Source organism: Arachis ipaensis, chromosome B3 (genome assembly GCF_059453495.1).
Source record: "Arachis ipaensis isolate K30076 ecotype BB chromosome B3, ASM5945349v1, whole genome shotgun sequence".
Taxonomy (NCBI): Eukaryota; Viridiplantae; Streptophyta; class Magnoliopsida; order Fabales; family Fabaceae; genus Arachis; species Arachis ipaensis.
Window position 1 is genome coordinate 113,618,689 of NC_142438.1, and position 22,551 is coordinate 113,641,239.

The following is a 22,551-nucleotide window of genomic DNA, read 5'->3' on the forward strand; positions in this document are numbered from 1 at the left end:
ATAAAAAAATAGTTATTATATAGATTTAATTAGTCTGTTGATTCCTATAGTTTTACCTAATTTTTAATTAGATTTCTATATTTTTTTTTTCTTTTCAATTAGGTCCTATACATTATTTATTTTTTCAATTTAGTCAAAATCGTATGAGATAACAGAATATTCTGTTTAAAAATCGAATATTCTCGTCTTTGAATTAAAATAACTAATTAAGCCCACTTCCATTTTTTCAAAATGCCAAAACTACCCTTAGCATTTTGCCCCAAACTTAATAACCCTAGGCAGTGCTTTCTCTCTGAATCCAGTGGCGTTTCTCCACCGTTCATCTGCGTCGTCGTCGTTTTCCTTGGCGGCGTGAGAGTCGGTCGTCATGTTTGATAATGGTGAAGAGAATGGTGAGGATTGAAAGCTGTGATGAAAAGGGTTATTCAATTGTGAGCATAGATTGTAAGGACCGTCCAAGACTCATGTTTGATACCGTTTGCACCTTAACGGATATGCAGTACGTCATTTTCCATGCTTCCATTAGCTCCCATGAAGCCTATGCATTTCAGGTATTTATATATGATTCTCCTCAGTGATCTTAATGATGAATTAACTAGTTTAATTATTTTGGAATTTGTTTATATATAGGAGTATTTCATCAGGCATATAGACGGATATGCTTTGAACACAGCAAGCTAGAAAGAAAGAGTAATTAACTGTTTAGAAGCAGCCATAGAACGCCGGGTTTGTGAGGTAATTAATTAAACTCCACCAATTACTCATAATTAATTAGGTACTTAAGTAATAAACAATGATTATTGAAATGCAGGGAGTTAGGCTAGAATTGTGTGCAGACAACAGAATAGGGTTGTTATGCTTATGCATCATTGCATATTATAATAGCTTAGTGCTGATGTAAGTTCTAGTTTCTAGTTTCAATTCAGAAACTATTCCTAATTTATAATAATCTCCAGAAGTAGTTCTATTAATCACATGGATGAAATAAACTTACAGTTGATGCTACTAACAATGAGGAAATAAAAGACTTGGTAAAGACTTAGTAAAGCAATTGATCAAGCTCTTGATATTTCAGAATTTCTGTTAAATATGAACAAGATGAACTCATTAAATTCCATACTTCCAGCAAATCAAGTTTTACCACAAAGAAAATCACAAAATGGCTAAGAGGTTTTATTTTTATTTTGTCATTTTCAACTTATATATGAATTACTATTTCCGTTTTAAAATAACTATGGTTAATTCATCCAAATTGGTACCAAATTTGTACAGGGATTTAGTGTTGATTTTTTGAATGCTGGAAACCTCAAATCTCTTAGTCAAAAAGAACTTTTGAAGTGTTTGAATTTATTAGGACATCAATTGTTCATTTTGTGGAACGAATTTTTGAAATTTCACAATTTTGCTTTCTCATCTTGTATTATTATTAATTTGATGGTTGATTCTTAAATAAACATGTATGATTATATTTGGTCCAATGATATTCACTTGTTGATATTGTTTGACATGGTTTAATCCATGAATGTGCGGAAAAAATTTTGGACTGTTGTCATATGTCTTGTTTGAGAAAATTATGTGCAGAGAAAATTGGTTTTTTTTGTTTGAAAAACAATATAGAAATTCTTTTTGTAAACAATTTTAGTTATTACTTTTTCACAAAGACGATCCTGCCTTTGTTCCGAAAGCAGGCTAGCTATTATGCTTTGATTGAAGCTTTTGGTGGAAAGAGCTATCTTGTTGCTCTTTCAGAATCCTTCTAGGTCGGATACCGGCCGATATCAATGTTATTGTTGATCCCTATGCTAGTTTAAAGAGTGGGAGGCTGCAACACAAGAATTGATTTTCAGATTATCTGTATTATATTAAAATTACATTTTCTATGGTTTTCGTTTTTAGATTTTACATTTCAATAACACAAATACATAATAGCCTTGAGATTTTCTATGGTTTACAAATTATATTCCATGAATCCACACAAATGTAAAATGTTACATAATCATAATGAATACTTGAATGATAAAAGCTGAATTTTATATATACTTATTACTACTATTTCTGTTTTATTTTATCCATTATTTTTTTTTTTATATGTTCTTAAAATAAGGTATTTTAAAAGTCAAGAAAAAAAAGAAGGTATTTTTAGTACAATTTGTATATCAATAAGCAAAAGAATGATAGTGACAAAATAAAAGGGATTATAGGAATATTTTTCATGTCGTAGAATCATTAAATAGGGATTATAGTAATATCTTTCATTGAATATTTATAACTTTACTAAATTTTCAATTAGGTCCATATACTTTTTTTTCTTTTCAATTAGGTCCCTAAGGGTATACAAGTAATTTCACAATTCACTAACATTTTTTTGACGTTTAACGTTAACAGGGATTAAATTGAAAAAAAAATAATGTGTAGGAACCCAATTAAAAAGAAAAAAAGTATAGGGATCTAATTGAAAATTTGGTGAAACCATAGGGACCTGCAAAGTAATTAAACCTATTATATATTTGCATATAAATATTTATATTATTTTATTTTTAATGTGTATTTTATATTTTAATATGTATTTTATGGAAGTAATTGTTTTGTTTGTGCACGTAGTATCATTGTATCTTTATTAATTTCTATTACAAAATTAAAACTTCATATATTTATATTATCAATTATTTTAATAAGTACAAATAGATTGCATTTTTATTGGATAGAACTAAAATATAAATATTAAAATAAAATAAAATAACATTAGTTGACTATTTGAATCAGTTCAAAGTTAGCTTTTTAAATTAGCAATTATTACTTCCAATAATTTTTTAGATGTGAATTGATTTTTTAAGTATTTTTGCTAGTAATTTTATATAATACTTTTTTATTTTCTTATTTTAAGTATCTTATAACATGCAATGCTTTACATTGTTGATTTTATAACTCATTTTGTTTACTGCTACTCCCTTGAGAGACTCCAATATTTTTTGACATTCGTCATTATTATTATGACTTTAAATATTGTCTCTAGTGTCTATATGCATGTAAATTATATATTTTAAAAAATATAAATTGAATAATTTAAAAGACAATTTAGATGACTACAAAAAAATTTTAGTTGTATGATTAAGTTTTTTAATTATTGTGAGAACTATTACAAAATATGAATTGAATAGTTAAGAAAATATTAATATTGTTAAGAAAAAATTTTAGTGGTATGAATTATCTTGTTAATTATTATAAAAACCATTACAAGAAGTAGTGTTAAGATTGAAACAAATATATATATATGCTTTGCTTCATGATAAAATGACATCTATCCTAATATGCTTACATGGCAAAATTATAAAGCAATTTATATGTTATTACTTGAACATAAAATAACTATTACAAGAAGTAACATTAAGATTAAATGGAAGATATATATGTTTAATTTTATAATAAAATGACATATATCATAATATATTTATATGACAAAATTATAAGTAATTTATGTGTTATTTTTTAAATATAAATTTATTTTAGTATCAACTTTATAAAATATAAATAAATAGATAAATTGTTCTTAGGAATACCATTTAAAAACTAAAATGGTCTCTATTGACTAAATTATATTATATTGGGATAGTATATATTACAAGTATAAAATTTAAATTACGAAGGTTGAGGTTGAAGTTAAATAAATAAATAAAAATAAAAATTAAGCATTTATTATAATGTCATGATGCATACGTGTGAGTATGGTATAAGATTCTTTCTCATCGTGTTTTTTTTTTTGGACTGGGATTTTTTTCGTCTTTAATATATTCAAATTAAATGTTAATATAAAATCTACCTTTAAAATACAGTAGCCCAAGATATGGTTGAAATATTTTTTTTCAGTATTTTTTATTATATAAATAAATAAATATTTCATATAATCACATGAAAATATAAGCAAACTAAAAAAAAATTAAATATCAATTTTTTCCTTTGATTATTAAAATAGAGCCAATTAGCCGATACATATTTGGTCCTCTGATGAATTTGGAAAAATGTTTGTTGTACGTAATCATCTTATGCAAATAAATAATAAGGTAAAGTATATTTTTTATTCCTAAAGTTTGATAAAAGTTTTAAAAATACCTCTAAGTTTTATTTTGTTTCAATTTTGTTTCAGAAATTTTCGATTTGCATCAAATATATCCCTGACAGCTAATTTTTCAAAAAATTTAAGACATTTAATAACAATTTCATAAGAACAACCCTCAATACAAACAAAGCAAGCATAATTTTTATGCATTATTGTTAAATTGGTCTTAAATTTTTTGAAAATTTAGCCGTCGAGTGTATATTTGATGCAAATCGAAAACTTTTAGGACAAAATTGAAATAAAATAAAACTTAGGGGTATTTTTGAAACTTTTGCCAAACTTCAGGAACAAAAAGTATACTTTACCCTAAATAATATATGAGAAAGTTTAGGAATCGATCGACTGATCTATCTATCTATCTATATATCTATATTAGAATTCTCGTATAACCATTGTCGACCGTTCTTAAAAAATAAAATTTATTCAATTCCAAATTTCTTGAACGATCATGTGTTGATGCTAATTTTTTAGAGGTGGGTTGTATTGTACTTTGATTTGAAGATAGGCTAATTCTACCATGTAGAAGAGAAAAATTTTCATGTGTAAAAATAGACGTGTCTAGATATGCAATCATTGCTAAGTGCAGCAATGATATCCTTTTACAGTGGGGTTATTATGCGTCCTTTAAGCCAGACAAGAGACGGACAAAATGTGCAGTGTGATAGAAGTTGCAGTTGGTTAGAAAGTTGTAGTTAGGAGATTAAGCAGTGGGTTAAGCAAATTTTATTTAGAGATAATTGTAGTAGGTTAAATGAGGTGATGATGTCAGCTGGGCCTGTCGGATAAATAGGAAATTTGTTTGTGGATGGGCTACAAAAATTGCAAAAGTTGGGCCTAGGAAGTAGTGCGATGTGAAGAAGAGAGCCATGCTTGTGATTAAGATCCAGTATGTGATGATATGCGTCTTTTGGGCATATTTTGTTAAAATCGGTATAGTCCATACACATCCTTTACTTATCATTGTGTTTTTTAACCATGACCACATTTGCTAGCCAGCTGGTGAATCTGAGTTCCTTTGTGAACCCAGCATTGAGTAGTTTCTAGGTTTCTTCTAAGAAAGTTTTCCTCTTGTCTGTACCAAGGTGGCGTTTCTTTTGAGCTATAGGTCGGATTGCTGGGTTGATGGCATGTTTGTAGTAGATGACATTTGGGTCAATGCCTGACATGTCTGCCGGGGTCCAGACAAAAAGGTCGATGTTTTGCTATAGTAATGTAATAAGGTGTTCCTTTTCTTGCCCTTGTAAAGCATCCCCAATATAGGTGTGTTTGTCTTCATGGGTTGTCAATTTTATTTTCATTAACGTGTCGGTAGGCATAGGTCAGTCTTGCTAGTTTGGCCGAGGATCCATGTCTGCCAAAGCAGGCAGACTCTCTGAGTTATAAACTACTTGTACATTCTGTTGGTCGGCCTGCCCTGAAAGGTTTGTTTTTAGGCTTACGTTATAGCACTGTCTGGCCTCCTTCTAGTCAGCGTGGATGGTTGCAACTTTGTTATCATGTGAAGAAAACTTGACACATAAGTATATAGTGGAGACAATAGCATAAAAAGTTGTTTAAGAAGGTCTGCCTAAAATTATATTATATGGAGCCAATTAGCCGCTACATATTTGGTCCTCTGATGAACTTGGAAAAATGTTTGTAGTACGTAATCATCTTATGCAAATAAAAAATATATGAGAAAGTTTAGGAATCGATCGATCGATCTATCTATCTATCTGTATTAGAATTCTCGTATAACCATTGCTGACGTGAAATTTTTTGATATTTTTGGGGTTTCTAAAAAAGAAAATTTGTTCAATTTCAAATTTCTCAACGATCATGTGTTGATGCCAATTTTCCAGAGGTGGGTTGTATTTTACTTGGTTTGAAGATAGACTAATTCTACCATGTAGAAGAAAAATATTTTCATGTGTAGAAGTAGACATGTCAAGTAGATATGCAATCGTTGCTAAGCGCAGCAATGATATCCTTTTGCAGTGGGGTTATTATGTATCCTTTGAGCCAGACAAGAGACGGACAAAATGTGTAGTGTCACAGAAGTTGCAGTTGGTCAGGAAGTTGTAGTTAGGAGATTAAGCAGTGGGTTAAGCAAATTGAATTTGAAGATAATTGTAGTAGGTTAAATGAGGTGATGATGTCAGTTGGACCGGTCGGATGAATAGAAAATTTGTTTGTGGATGGGCTACTAGATTGCATAAGTTGGGCCTAAGAAGCAATGGGATGCGAAGAGGAGAGCCATGCTTGTAATTAAAATCCAGTATGTGGTGATATGCATCTTTTGGGGATGCCTTGTTAAAATCGGTGTATTCCATACACATCCTCTACTTACTTTTGTGTTTTTTAACCATGATCACATTTGCTAGCCAACTGGTGAATTTGAGTTCCTTTATGAACCCAGCATTGAGTAGTTTTTGAGTTTCTGCTAAGAAAGTTTCCCTCTTGTCTGTACCAAGTTGGAGTTTCTTTTGAGCTATAGGTCGGATTGCTGGGTTGATGGCAACTTTGGGGTAGATGACATTTGGGTCAATGCCTGACATGTCTTCCGGAGTCCAGACAAATAGGTCGATGTTTTGTTGTAGTAATGTAATAAAGTGTTCCTTTTCTTGCCCTTGTAAAGCTTCCCCAATATAGGTGTGTTTGTCTTCATCGGTTGACAATTTTATTTTCGTTAACGAGTCGGTAGGCATAAGTCAGTCTTGCTAGTTTGTCTGAGGATCCAGGTCTGACATAGCAAGCAGACTCTCTGAGTAATAAACTGCTTGTACATACTACTGGTCGGCCTGCCCTGAAGGGTTTGTTTTTAGGCTTGCATTATAGCATTGTCTGGCCTCCTTCTAGTCAGCATGGATGGTTACAACTTTGTTATCATGTGAAGAAAACTTAACACACAGGTATATAGTGGAGACAATAGCATGAAAAGCAGTTTAAGAAGGTCTGCCTAAAATGATATTATATGGGCTTTTCAGTCCACGACCAGGTATTGAATATCTAGAGTTTACAATTAAGGCAATTCCCTAATGTTGTTTGTAACCATATATAACCTCAGATTGAAACGCGCTCACCTAAAAAACCTACCAGTTTTCCTGTAGATGGTTGCAGAGCTTTGTCACCCAGCTTCATCTTTTGGTATATAGAATAAAACAATACGTCGGCGTTGCTGCCTGGGTCTATAACGGCTTTCTTCACCAATGGCTCGCTGACTTGAAGTGATATAACTACAGGGTTGTCCAGGTTTTTGTCTATTGTTTTGCAGTTCGAAGGATTGAATATGACGTCTAGGACATCCATGTTGGTGGTATAGGTCGGTTCAAAGTTGGTGACTGACATCATGGCTCTATAGGACCAATTTTTGGCCAAGTTGCTACATCCTTCATCTGCGAAACTGCCAGAAATACAATTAATAATTCTGGGAGGTGGGTTAGGATTTTTGTCTACCTTTTTTCCTTTGTCTCTATAATTGTCATGTGATTTGGGCCCGAGGTCTTCTGCATTTTGCCGGTGTCCTCGGTTGTCAATGTATTTGTCCAACAAGCCTTAGTGAGCTAGCTTTTCGAGTAGGTTTTTTGCTATAACGAATATATATGTGGTATGTCCATACTTTTGATGAAAAATGTAATATTTAGACTTGTCCACATATCATTGGTCTTGGTATTGTGAAAAATATGCCAAGTCAGAAGGTATTGGAGCTACTCAGGAAGAAAATTCTAGTGACGATGAGCTAAGTGAAGAAGAATATGATGCCTCTAGTGATGACGCCATTGCGGGAAAACCTGATCCTTAGATGTTCACTCACATTACCTGCATTATTCACTGTGTTGCTTGTACATAATTTGTTATTGAGTACTGGATTTGAAAGACACAAAATTGCAAGGTTGAAGGGAAAAAAATTTAACCTTTCTTTCTATTCCATTGACCATGGTGGTTGTGTAAATTGATTTATAATTCAGAAAATTACTTTTTCTGACATAAGGTTACAATTTCTGAAAGTTCATCCTGGATTTGCATATCAATACATTTATTAGAGTTTCAATTAAACTGTGTTTTCTCATTCTCCTTTCTTTTAAATTGAGTCGAAATGGTTATATTTAATCTTGAATTTAGCCGTTCTCTATCTGTAATCATTACTTTATTGCATTTATGACATAAAATAATCAATAAATATAATCTTATAAATAAAACATAATAAAAATTATGGTCGATTATTTCAGTATGAAAAAGAATCACATAAACAGATAAACCACAATATAGTTCATAAGGGTTTGTCTATAATAAGCTCAAGTCTTATGAGCTTTTCTGATGGGCACAAATAATAATTTATAAATATGCCTCATATGGGGTTTTAATAGTAATTATTATTTTTTTACATTTACCACAAGTTCCTTTCGTTTTTTCTTCTCTTTGTATGCACTCCATTCAACCCTAAGTCCACATTTTTCTCCATCTTCTGCCACCGTGACAGCGTCTTTCTTCGCCGCCGCCGCCTGAAGCTCTGTTCTGTTCAACTGGAGCTATAATTCAGGTTTCCTCTCTCAACATTGTGCTTCATTTCTAACTTGATTTTTCGATGTTATGAAAAGAAAAATCATATTTTTACTTGTCAATGTAGAGTTAATAGTGTGATTTGTGTTTGGAAGTTGATTTAGGCTTTGATCAATGAGTTCCTGGATTTGTCAATTGCATAGAATTTTTCAATTAAGAACTTAAAGCAATTAAAAAAAATGGTGGAAAGAAGCTGTGATATTTTTCTGTATCTCCTCAGCCCAGTACTTCATTGTCTCATTCATTCTCCGTATCTCTCTTCTCTCTTCGCGTCATTCGTCTTCAGCCTCAGAGTGGTGGCGTGGGTCTCAGCGAGTCAGCATCCTCGTCAGCGTTGTGGTGCTCTACTTCCAGAGTTTCAATGGAGCCTCAGACTTAGGTATATATGAATTTGCTTCATTGATTGATTTCATTTTTTTTTTTGTTCCTTTTATGTTCTTGCTGTATGAATCTGTTTCGTTGAATTCATTCAATTGTTTTTCTGTTATACTTATTTTTTTGTTAAGGTTTTTTGTATGAGTTTATTTCATTCATTTCATTCAATTATTTGTTTTGTTCTGATTATTTGGTTGTTTGAATTTTTTTGGGTTCTGTTTATGAGGGTTAAAAAATTTTGGTATTTGTTTTTATGATTTTGATTTTAATTTCTGTGTTTATGTTTCTGTTCATGATGTTCTAGTTCAATTTCTGTGTTTATGTCTCTTAAATCTCAGGGGCAAATGATAATGATGAGGCAGAGCAGAACCATCCATTGCATCAATCAAAGAAGAGTTTAAATTCCTTTGTTTATGTTTCTTTAAAGTTATGCCTGGTCCGTTTGTGATGTAACAGAATAATTTTGAACTGGCCTGACTCAATCTTGTGTTTGATTTATATAATAAACATATTCTTAATAATTTTTTGTAGTTCAAAATTTGTTAGCAAAGTTAGCAGTGTACCAAAATGTGTAGTTTGGAACTAGATTATTCCTATGGATTTCTTTCCATAGTAGTCGGATCTCTGACGGCAGAATATTTATAGGACAGGATAGAAACTCTGACATTTGAGGTTGTGTTCTCTGCCTAAGTGCCTAACTGTTTCAAAAATTATTTTTGCTTGTTTATTCAAGGTTCTTCGTATACTGAACGGTGACATGGTCATGGACACGAGTTTGCAGATGCAGCACCATTACAGCGGTCCTCTGTTAGAAGAGCCACTTGAATCATTCAGTGGGAAGCTATCTCTTGACAAATACATGCCTGCATATTGGGATAGGGACAACAAAGCAAGAAGGACTTCATGTGAAGATGACATTTAAAAAGGGGTCGATACTTGATGATCAAAATTGAAAAATGCTTTTTACTGGTTATGCTAAATATGTTTATTTTCTCTCCTATTTTGTAGTTTTGCATTTTTCTAGCTATCTTTCTATAGTGAGATCTAATTTTGCATTTGTGTATAATAGCAGGGTGAAAGTAGGATCGGTAAAAAATATAGAAGCTTTTGAAATTCTTCTCAGTAGCTACATCACACACTAAAGGCAAGAACATAACTTTTTGTTGCTAGAGTTTTTATTTTGGCATGTTGAACATACTTTGTGAGGCAAGAAAAGATCCTTTATTGGTTGGTATAGCATAAGCCCATCATTAGCTGGAATCATTCAGAAGGCTATAGAATAATGTGGATGCATGGCTATCATGTTTGAATTTTTTTTAATCTTATGATGGTTTCTATTTGAATGCAGGTAAGCACTGGATGTGAATGTTGAGAGAGCCGTGGATGTTCTTATGCACAAGAGATTGCTGCATTTGGCTCACGATCCTGTTAATAGGCCTGCAATTGAATTCATGCTTTAGTGGTGTTATTTAGTTTAGAGTAAGGCATTGCATATGAAACAGTTTGGCATATAGTCATTGTTTGACCATGCTGTCTTCTTTTATAAGATTTGATGCTGGTATAGTTTGGATGAAGTATGATGTATCATTGATATTTTCTTTTCCGAATTGCTTTTAAGTAGTTTTTTATACATTAAGTTGTTACGTTGAATGAATAATCTATTTTAGACTTTTAGTTAATCATATTGCAAGTCTTCAACATTGCTTTATATTGAATCCTTCGTGGAGCCTAAATGATGAAAAATTGATGAAGAAACTTGACCATTCTTTTTATACTTACAATATACAGTTTTGTATGATTTTTTTGTGTTTTGATTTTACATCTTACACCATATCAAGAAAACTTTGGTTAATATTTTACCTCCAATTCAGCCACCGAAGCTTTATGCTATGCTAAATTGCCATTCAAATCAGTTATGCAATAATCAAAAGCTTTTTACGTACAATTTCATGACAAGAAAGTTTTATGTCTGTCAAAGATTCGTTTAAACCAAAGCTACTAACTACATGAAAACCTGAAGAATATAGCTCAAAAATTTGGAAGATGTCATTAATATATATGCATGAAAGTAATAATTCTTCAGATATCAACCTCAAAGTTGCAAGAAATCCAATATGATTTTGACAAGGAAAAAGAGCAAGTTTCTTGGCCAACAGAAAAAAGTTATCCAAATTTATTGAATTCAGCTATACACATAACATCATAAACAACCAATTCAATATAATAAAAAATAAAAAATGGAACAAAAAGAATCATCTAAGTTCACTAACAACAAAACTGAACTCTTTAGCTCAAATAAAATGAAATTATTCAATAAAATAACAATTGAGACATTCTTTCATCCATTTTCTTAGTACATCAGAAGATAATGATAACTACATTTCTTTTTAAGAATGACACAAGGATTATATTCCCATTCACATATCATCATGTATGGCGGGTACATCACTCCCTCGATTGGATCCTCCTTGATCAGATCCAAAAGTATTAAGGCTTTAACCACTTCTGATATTGGTGGTTGGAATTCAGGCTCCAGCTGTGCCAAAAGTTTATTAGTAGAATGAAACAAGACAAGGCTCAAAGGAGTTGACCAGCTGTGCCAAAAGTTTATTAGTAGAATGAAACAAGACAAGGCTCAAAGGAGTTGACCAGAATAGTTTTGTTGTCATATTTGACTGTTCAGATTTAACTATTGAAACAAGGCAGGTAGATATCCATAGAAATTTACAATTTATTATAACACAGGAGGAAAATCACAATAAAGTAATTAACGTCTTCTACAAACAATAGAATCATAATGAAAAAATCAACAAAATTGCAACCCATGAAGCCCCCTTTGATATCCACATAATCAGAAATTGAATGCAAGTACTATGTAAATTCTTATTTTAAACCTTCTTCCAGTAATATAGCATAAAATTTCCAGAATTAAATCTTTGCACACAAAAAATTGTTATCGTACAATCTGCAATTGTGATTTTGTTGAATTTGCTTTTCATATTATAGTAATTACAATTTTGAGTGTAGTTCTACTGAGATCTAACAAGTGGTTTCTCAGAAATTGGCATTGAAAAAATTCTTACAAGATTCGAGAAGGAGCTCGAAACCACCAACGGGCCGTCAATGACCACGGTAACACATGGTTATATCCCCATCCGTGTCTTCTTGTCAGTTGTCATCTAAACCATGTAATCTTGCTCTTCCCCTTCACCGTTGTCCTCGACAACATCGGTGTCATGGCCTTCTTGGCACTAAAATTGGTAACGCCGGCATTCGGGATGATGTCGTCGGCATTCGTTCAAGGAAGCGTTTCCCAGATTAGCACACAGAGATAGAGTAGGGTTTCGTTTTAGTCTGCCTTACCCAGATTAGCAGACACAGGCAAAGAGGGTTTCGTTTTACTCTAAGGAAGAGGAGGGGTCTTTTTAGAATTTTGAAACATATTATATCCTTTGATTTAATTTTTAAAAAATTTTAAATTAATATCATCTCAACCGTTGGATTTTTTTTAACATAATTCAACGATCTTAATTACATGGTGCATCAAATGTGCCCAAAATGCTTGGGCTGATTTTAGACCGACCCAGTTCATAACAAACATTTAAAGCACATTCCCATAGCATAAAAATTATGGCCATTAGAATGAGACCGTGTATTGCGCAGACCTAAATAAATAATAGTGATTAATAAATATTATAAAATAATCGAAAAATATTTTGTGAAATAATGAAAGTTTAATCATAGGAAAATATACATTGTAAATTCATACAAATTTTAAGATTTATAGTTATTTACCTAATGTCAAAGATTATCTTTATTAAAAATTTTATATACATAAAAAATTAGTCATTATATATTTGAATATAAATATTTATATTATTTTATGTTTAATGTGTATTTTATATTTTAATATATATTTTATGTAAATAATTGTTTTGTTTGTGCATGTAGTATCATTGTATCTTTATTAATTTCTGTTACAAAATTAAAATTTCATATATTTATATTATCAATTATTTTAATAAATACAAATAGATTACATTTTTATTGGATAGAACTAAAATATAAATATTAAAATAAAATAAAATAATATTAGTTGCCTATTTGACTCAGTTCAAAGTTAGCTTTTTAAATTAGCAATTATTACTTCTAATAATTTTTTAGATGTGAATTGATGTTTTAAGGATCTTTGCTAGTAATTTTATATAATATATTTTTTATTTTTTATTTTAAATATCTTATAATATGTAATGTTTTACATTGTTAATTCTCTTGAGAGACTCCAATATTTTTTAACATTTGTCATTATGCATGTAAATTATATATTTTGAAAAATATGAATTGAATACTTTAAAAGACAATTTAGATTACTACAAAAAAATTTTAGTTGTATGATTAATTTTTTTAATTATTGTGAGAACTATTACAAAATATGAATTGAAAATAGTTAATAAAACATTAATATTGTTAAGAAAAAATTTTAGTGGTATGGATTATCTTGTTAATTATTATAAAAACCATTACAAGAAGTAATGTTAAAATTGAAAGAAATATATATACACTTTGTTTCATAATAAAATGACATCTATCCTAATATGCTTACATGGCAAAATTATAAAGCAATTTATATGTTATTACTTGAACATAAAATAACTATTATAAGAAGTAACATTAAGATTGAATGAAAGATATATATGCTTAATTTTATAATAAAATGACATCTACCATAATATATTTATATGACAAAAATATAAGTAATTTATGTGTTATTTTTTAAATATAAAATAACTTTAGTATCAACTTTTTTAAATATAAATAAAAGATAAATTATTCTTAGGAATACCATTTAAAAACTAAAATGGTCTCTATTGGCTAAATTATATTATATTGGGATAGTATATATTACAAGTATAAAACTTAAATTGCGAAGGTTGAGGTTGAAGTTAAATAAATAAATAAAAATCAAAATTAAAATCAAAATCAAAATTAAGCACTTATTATAATGTCATGATGCATATGTGTGAGTATAGTATAAGATTCTTTCTCATCGTTTTTTTTTTTACTGGAATTCGTCTTTAATATATTCAAATTAAATGTTAATATAAAATCTACCTTTAAAATACAGTAGCCCAAGATGTGGTTGAAATATTTTTTTTCAGGTACTTTTTTTTTTATAAATAAATAAATATTACATATAATCACATGAAAATATAAGCAAATTAAAAAAAAAAAAACATACCAATTCTTTCCTTGATTGTTAAAATGGAGCCAATTAGCGGCTACATATTTGGCCCTCTAATGAATTTGGAAGAATATTTGTAATACGTAATCATCTTATACAAATAAAAAATATATGAGAAAGTTTAGAAATCTATCTATCTATCTATCTATCTATTTATCTATCTATCTATCTATCTATCTATCTATATTAGAATTCTCGTATAACCATTGTCGACCTGAAATTTTTCGATATTTTTGGAGTTTCTAAAAAATAAAATTTGTTCAATTCCGAATTTCTCGAACGGTTACGTGTTGATGCCAATTTTTCAGAGGTAAGTTGTATTGTACTTTGGTTTGAAGATAGGCTAATTGTACCAAGTAGAAGAAAAAATTTTCATGTGTAGATATAGACGTGTCAAGTAGATATGCAATCGTTGCTAAGCGCAGTAATGATATCCCTTTGCAGTGGGGTTATTATGCATCCTTCGAGCCGGACAAGAGACAGACAAAATGTGCAGTGTGACAGAAGTTGCAGTTGGTCAAAAAGTTATAGTTAGGAGATTAAAATTAATAGTAGCTTATAAATAAGTTATTTTGTGTTTGGATTTTTAACTATAGAAGTACTTATTTTAAAGTTGTAGCGTTTGGATAAATAACTCACAAAATACAATTTTTTTTAACATAAGAGAATGGATATTAAAATAACGATAATAACAAATACTTTCCATTATTGAAGGTTGATTTTACATAACCAAATCACTAAGATTACAATCGATCAGGCAATTGATTCTTTATTTGTTCTCTAATTAGTTCCATTTTTCTAGCACTTTCAGCATTCGGTTCTTCCCACGTAATATCATTAGAAACTGGTTCTTCTACTTCACCTTCACCTTCACCCATAAGATCAAAATTTTCATAGAATTCTTCAAATTGTTCATCGCTTGTGTCATTCCGTCGAATAAAATTGTGTAAAGCCATACAAGCACCAATAATTCGAACCTGTGTGTCTAAAGAAAACGATGGCACCTAAGATTTTTCATCTTGCTTTACAACATCCAAATGGGCGTTCAATTGTACATCTAAGGCTACAATGATAATAGTTGAATACTTCATTTCTTCCTCTTGCTCTGAGACCCAATCTAAAATGTGGAAGATGGTATCTGTGACCTTTATAAGGACCTAAGAACCCCATAAAACACGGATAGCCAGAATCTACCAAGTAGTACTTATCTAGCAAAAATTTAGTGCACCACAAAATCAGTTAATAAAAATAAAGAGTTTAATCTAATATAAATAATATCAGTCTCAAATATGCTAACCTTTAGGAGGAAGAGGGAAATGAAGACTTTGTCTACGCACAGCTTGATTGAAAATTTTGGTATCGTGTGCAGATCCCTCCCAACCTGCCCATACAAATGTGAAACACATGTTAAAATCACATACTGCCATCACATTTGTAGTTGTAATCCCCTTTCTACCAATGTATGAAATTTTCTTGTCGGCAGGAACAACAACAGGTATATGAGTTCCATCTATTGCACCAATACAATTTTTAAAATATGGATAATATCTTTCATCATTTTTAATTTTCACTGGAGTATCTGTGAATTGTGGATCAGTTGGTTGAATAATATGTTGAGCAAGCTTGCAAACATCATCCAATACACAATGAAATTGTCTAGAAATAATTTCCCCTGAATGTTGGAATCTCTCTTCTGCATTACGTATTGAACCTGGCTGTCCAATGATATATAAAAATATACCTACTTGTTCATGAATTCCAATCCCTTTTGTTGTCTTCAGATTGTAAGTACTTTGTAAAACATCACAGAGATGAAGGAACACAAGCTTTTTCATCCTAAATTGCTGGTAGCAACGAATAGGATGCCCATTTAAAAGTTCATTTACCCAACTACTTCCTGTCAACCTTGAAGTTCTTCGTGAATTTTTCACAACGTACTTTAGAAAATAATCAACACAAGTTGTGATTGTTATTAAAGTCATTGTCTTCTTTTTACGTTTGGCTGCGACCTTTTGTTTGTTTTCAAATTCTTCGTCTGATACATTTGTATTTGACATCAAACTTTCAGTTGAGCTGTTAGATATCCTGTTATACAAATATTTTAAACTAATATCAAAATAAATACTAGTTCACATATTAAATATAAAATAGCAAACAACCATAGAAAAGAATAAAAAAATATAATCAGATAAAATATTTTTTGAACAACACATAAATATATTAAAAAGAGACATTCTAACAAAAAAAACTTTAAGAACCAGACACATCTGCTAAACTATGAGTCTTCAACCAACCAAGTTGTAAGGCAGAATCTTCTAATCCCATAAAAATCTCTCTATTTGACCTTTTTGCCATTAGTCTTGTAGCTATAAAGAATATATCACTCCCCACTTCTAGCCCAGGTAATTGTTTGAGAACAGCTAAACAAGTAGATATACTTGGTACGTTATTTTTATGAGCTATTTCGTTGGCCTTTTCTTCTTCAAACACATTAATTATACGTTCTAGTTGAGTTGAAAGTTGAGAGGCTCTATACCCTTTTCCAACCTTTCTTCTCTTTTGTCTCATTGCACTAGGAGGCGTTGATTCATCATTTAACTCATCTTCTAAACCTTCTTCCTCATTACCATTATCTTCGCCATTATATCTATCGTTATAACTATCATTTATATCTTCAGAAGGTGCCCATGCACCTACACCAGTAGCTACAACATCTTCAAAAAGGAACTCCATTTCATCAAGATGTTTTGGACCTTCCTCTCTAAATTTTGCCACATCAGGATTTTCCTATGAAACGATAAAATGACAATTAAAAATCTCTCGATAAAATTGATATTTCTGAAATAGTTTTAAAAAATGCAACATACCTGAATCTTAGCATCCTACCAATCATCACTTGCTTGTATGGTCTTCTTAATAGGATCCCAACCAAGACCGGTCTCTTTTTCTTTTAGTTTAGCCCATAGTCCCCATTCTCTTTTCATAGCCTCCCACTTGTTTTTAAATTGTTTAGACTCATAATTTAAACCAGTCTCTTTCAAGAATTTTGTTTTTAAATTTGTCCAACCAACTTTGTTAAAATGTGTTCCAGGTCTATTTCCAGCCACCATCTCTTCTTTACATATTTTCATGAATATAACAATATTTCGTTCATTCCAATCAGCTTTAAATTTTCTTTCAGACTTGCCACTTTTATGAATTTGTTGGGGAAGAACATAAAAAAAAAATTATAAAACTAATTATAAAAATAATAGCAAGTTGTATAAAAATAAAATCACATATAAAAAAAATAAAATTAAAATCACATATAAAAAATAAAATTAAAACTGAGATTTCATAGCATACAAAATATTCAATACAAATTTAATAATAAAAATAGAATAATAAAATGATAAAAAAAAATTACCTGGAAGGAATATATGCTGGTTCAGATGGAACAGAAGATGGTGGTGAAGGGTCAATACTTCCAGCAGATGAATCATTACGTGAAAATGGTGGTGGAGGGCCAACACTTCCAGTAGATGGAACATTGCGTGAGGATGATGGTGGAAGGCCAGTGCTTTTAGAAGATGGAACCTTGCGTGAAAATGGTGGTGGAGGGCCAGTATTTCTAGCAGAAACAGGAAACATTTTTCCACAGAATCAAGAACGAAAGTAAATTTTTTTGTTTTGAAATCAATTTTTTTTTTACGGAAGTGATGAAATGACTTATCAAAAATGAGAAAGTCATCTATTTTTACTTCTCCCAAAAGCTATAAATTAACTATTCGGGAAGTTAAAAGCTCTTCTTAAAAATAGTGCCAAACACGCTTATCGTAACTTTTCATAATTCAAAAGTCAAAAAAAGTAGCTTTTGTGCGTTCCCAAACGGGCTCTAAAAGTCCTTATACTTTAAGCTCTTTTTCCAAAAGAACTTATTTAAGTTATTTACCCAAACTGGACCTAAGCAGTGGGTTAAGCAAATTGTATTTGGAGATAATTGTAGTAGGTTAAATGAGGTGATGATGTCAGCTGGGCCGGTCAGATGAATAGGAAATTTGTTTGTGGATGGGCTACTGGATTGCATAAGTTGGGCCTAGAAAGCAATGGGATGTGAAGAGGAGAGCCATGCTTGTAATTAAAATCCAGTATGTGGTGATATGCGTCTTTTGGGCATGTCTTGTTTAAATTGGTGTAGTCCATACACATCCTCTACTTACCATTGTGTTTTTTAACCATGACCACATTTGCTAGCTAGCTAGTGAATCTGAGTTCCTTTATGAACTCAACATTGAGTAGTTTCTGGGTTTCTTCTAAGAAAGCTTCCCTCTTGTCTGTACCATGGTGGCATTTCTTTTGAGCTATAGGTCAGTGAAAGAGTATTACCGTCGATTAAGAATTTCTTCTCAGTAAGAGGAAATAACTTTGTTGCAAGTATAGTTTCAAACCGACAAATAATACTCTATCAAAGTTTAATTTGTTTGTCACGAGTGCAAACCAATAATAATAACCGAGAGTATTAGATCTCGGGTTGTCTCTCAAAGGAATTACAAGGGGGTGGGGGTTTGCAAATAAGAAGACAAGAATTTAAATGGCAAGAAATTAAAGAAAACAACTAAAGATAACAACCAATAAAAAGAGGCATTCATGGCAAGGATTTAAAATTAAGGGTTTCTATCCTAGTCATTAATTATCATGCAACAATTTACAAGAGCTAATCCTATTAAGTCATCTTCAACATAGGAAGAAAGTCAAATAGGCCTAGCTAATTTCAATCCAAAAGTCCTAATCAACTCGCTAATTGAATTAGCAAGAGATTAGAGTCAATGAAAACAATATTAACTAACAACTCTAGATCACTAACATAAGTTGGGTATTAATGACTCAAAATTGCCTAATTTCTCTTTCCAAACCAAGAATGCTCAAAAAGCTACTCTAACATCCAACCAAATATTTTGTCAAACACTTGGAAGACATAAAAGGAAAGCATCATAAAATTGCAAGAATAATAAATCTACAACTACCCAAAGAAAGAAAATAATAATAGAAGCTCAATTAAACATCAATAATATGAAAACATAAAATTGCATTAAAGAAAATCCTAATCCAACAAGAGTGCATCAACATAAAAAGAGGCATAAAAAGGGAAATTAACAAGAGAACTAAGAAGAACAAAGATGTAAGAACAAGAAATTATAAAGAAAACTAGATGAAAACAAGAATTAAACTCTAGATCTAAGAGGAATTAACCTAATTCTACCCTAATTCTAGAGAGAAAAGGGAGCTTCTCTCTAGAAACTTCCTAAAGCATGGTCCTAAGTTAATCTAATTGCTCCCCCTTGTTTCCTCTTGAATTCTGCATCAAATAGCCTCATAAATGAGTTGGATTTAGGCCTGGAAAGCTCAGAAATCGCCCCCAGCGTATTCACTTTAATGAGGTCACGTGACACTTGTCACGCATGCGCGTCGCTTGTCAAATTCGCTTCTCATGCGTACGCGTGGATGACGCGTGCGCATTGTTGGCAGGTTTCTCCCTCACGCGTACGCGTGGATGACGCGTGCGCGTGACCTTGAATTCTTCAAATGCTCATTTCTTCATGAATTCTCCATTTTGCATGCTTTTCTCTTCACTTCTTCCATCCAATCCTTGCCTTATAAGCTTGAAATCACTCAACAAACATATCAAGGCATCGAATGGAATCAAAGTGAATTAAATTTAGCTAATTAAAGGCCTTAAAATCATGTTTTCACTCTTAAGCACAAATTAGAGAGAATTACAAAAGCATGCTATTTCATTGAATAAATGTGAGATAAGTTGATAAAATCTCCTAAATTCAACACAAGATAAACTATAAAATTGGGGTTTATCACTCAGATTGCTGGGTTGATGGCAAGTTTGTGGTAGATGACATTTGGGTCAATGCCTGGCATGTCTGCCGGGGTCCAAACAAATAGGTCAATGTTTTGCTGTACTAATGTAACAAGGTGTTCCTTTTCTTGCGCTTGTAAAGCATACCCAATATAGGTGTGTTTGTCTTCATCGGTTGTCAATTGTATTTTCTTTAACATGTCCGTAGGCATAGGTCAGACTTGCTAGTTTGTCCGAGGATCCAGGTCTGCCAAAGCAGGCAAACTCTCCTAGTTATAAACTGCTTGTACACACAGTTGGTCGTCTTGCCCTGAAGGGTTTGTTTTTAAGCTTGCGGTATAGCATTGTCTGGCCTCCTTCTAGTCAGTGTGGATAGTTACAACTTTGTTATCCTGTGAAGAAAACTTGACACACAAGAATATAGTGGAGACAATAGCATGAAAAGCATTTTAAGAAGGTCTGTCTAAAATGATATTATATGGGCTTTTCAGTCCACGACCAAGTATTGAATATTTAGAGTTTTACAATTAAGGTAATTGCCTAATGTTGTTTGTTACCATATATAACCTCGGATTAAAACGCACTCACCTGAAAAACATACCAATTCCCCTGTAGATGGTTGCAGAGCTTTGTCACTCAGCTTCATTTTTTGGTATGTAGAATAAAACAATATGTCGGCGCTACTGCCTGGGTTTATATGGGCTTTCTTCACCAATGGCTCGCTGACTTGAAGTGGTATAACTACAGGATCGTCCAAGTTTTTGTTTATTGTTTGCAGTTTGAAGGATTTAATATGACGTCTGGGATATCCATGTTGGTGGTATAGGTCGGTTCAGAGTTGGTAACTGCCATCATGGCCCTATAGGACCTCTTTCTGGCCGAGTTGTTACATCCTTCACCTGCAAAACTGCCAGAAATACAATTAATAATTCTGCGAGGTAGATTAGGATTTCTGTCTACCTTTCTTCCTTTGTCTCTATGATTATCATTTGATTTGGCCCGAGGTCTTCTGCATTTTGCCGGTGTCCTCGGTTGTCAATGTATTTTTCTAACAAGCCTTGGTGAGCTAGCTTTACGAGTAGGTCTTTCGCTATAATGAAGTCATCTATGGTGTGTCCATACTTTTGATGAAAAGCACAATATTTAAACTTGTTCACGTATCATTGGTCTTGGTATGTCTCTATTTATTTTTTGAGGTTTGATCAACTTTGAATGTAAGATATCTTTGATAGTGTCCTCTCTTTTGGTGTTAAAAAGGATGTACATATCGAATTTTGGCGTTAGTTTGAAAGTTTTTTACCTGTTTTATTACTCGAGTACTTTTTTCGCTTTTCCTCCTCTTTGCTAGGGTTGGGCCTCTTTACTTTTCGAATTTGTCGAAACTCTTCTATTTCGATTTGGCTTGTTGCCTTTTCTCGGAATTTGGCCAATATCTTTGGTTTCGTCACAACTATTGTTTCCTGGAATTTTCCATTTTTCAGGGTGGAGCCCACTTTTCAGGACATGTAAGTAGACTTCGGGGTTAAGGTTAGGTATCTTCGTGGTTGGCTTGGCAAACCTCGTCATGTATTCTTTAAGGCTTTCATTCTGTCCTTGTTTTATAGTGCTAAGGTAGTCGGAGTAATGCACATAGATCTTTGATGCAAAAAAATTATTGATGAAGAGATTGGCCAGCTCATCAAAACTTGATATAAAACCTACAGGCAAATTAGAAAACCAGATCAAGGCATCACTATCTAAAAATGTAGGGAATGTGCGACCGGGTATTTGATCGGATGCACCGTTCATGAATATCATTGTGTAAAATTTGGTAACATATACGTTGGGATCGCCAATTCCTTCATAAGGTTTTAGTGTCGTTGGTAAGGTGAAGTTTTTGGGCATCTAGAATTTCATGATGTCTTTTGAAAAAGGATTGGTCCTTTTCACCGTTGGCTTCGTGGAGGTTGTTATTATAGGGTTGGCTTCTGACGAGTGCTCGTCTTGATCATCTTTGTTCTCAGTGTTCTTGTGCTCTCCTCCCTTATTTTGGTTGTTTTACTTCTGACGTAATAGATCGGCCATTTTTTGGTTCTCTGCTCACAGGGATTATTTGATGGCTAATAATTTAGCTTGAGTAGGGGGAGGAGGGGGTTGCTTAGTTTGCCCACCATAAGTTACGTCTTGCAAAAGAGGATAAGTAATCAAACAAAAAAATAAATAAACTCGGACCCCACAGTAGGTGCCAAATGTTCCTATGTAGACAGTCGGTTCCAAGGTATAGCTCGCCCTGCTTGATGTCTGGTCTCGCCTTTTCTTGGACTGGATGAAGTATACGTCGGCTTCTCTAGAACGGCGGCGGTGGGTACTTGCAAAAGCATTCCAACGCTCAAGTTAGAATAAGTATAAGATGATAGAGAAGATATTCAGAGTGAATAGCGTACTTTTTTCCTC

The 22,551-nt window shown here is 32.1% G+C and overlaps 1 non-coding gene across 8 annotated transcripts; it reads left to right on the forward strand.

Moving 5' to 3' along the window:
- The first annotated feature begins 243 nt into the window (after positions 1-243).
- Positions 244-10,710, forward strand: LOC107630774 (uncharacterized). 8 transcript variants are annotated; one of them, XR_015907398.1, is made up of 8 exons: positions 244-551; positions 631-735; positions 8,574-8,633; positions 8,940-9,032; positions 9,367-9,700; positions 9,810-9,997; positions 10,101-10,172; positions 10,377-10,710. It is a non-coding gene; the product is annotated as an uncharacterized LOC107630774 (transcript). The 8 variants fall into 8 exon arrangements; XR_015907400.1 differs by having other exon boundaries at positions 9,810-9,956; XR_015907402.1 differs by having other exon boundaries at positions 8,539-8,633; positions 9,810-10,172.
- Positions 10,711-22,551: the final 11,841 nt, after the last annotated feature.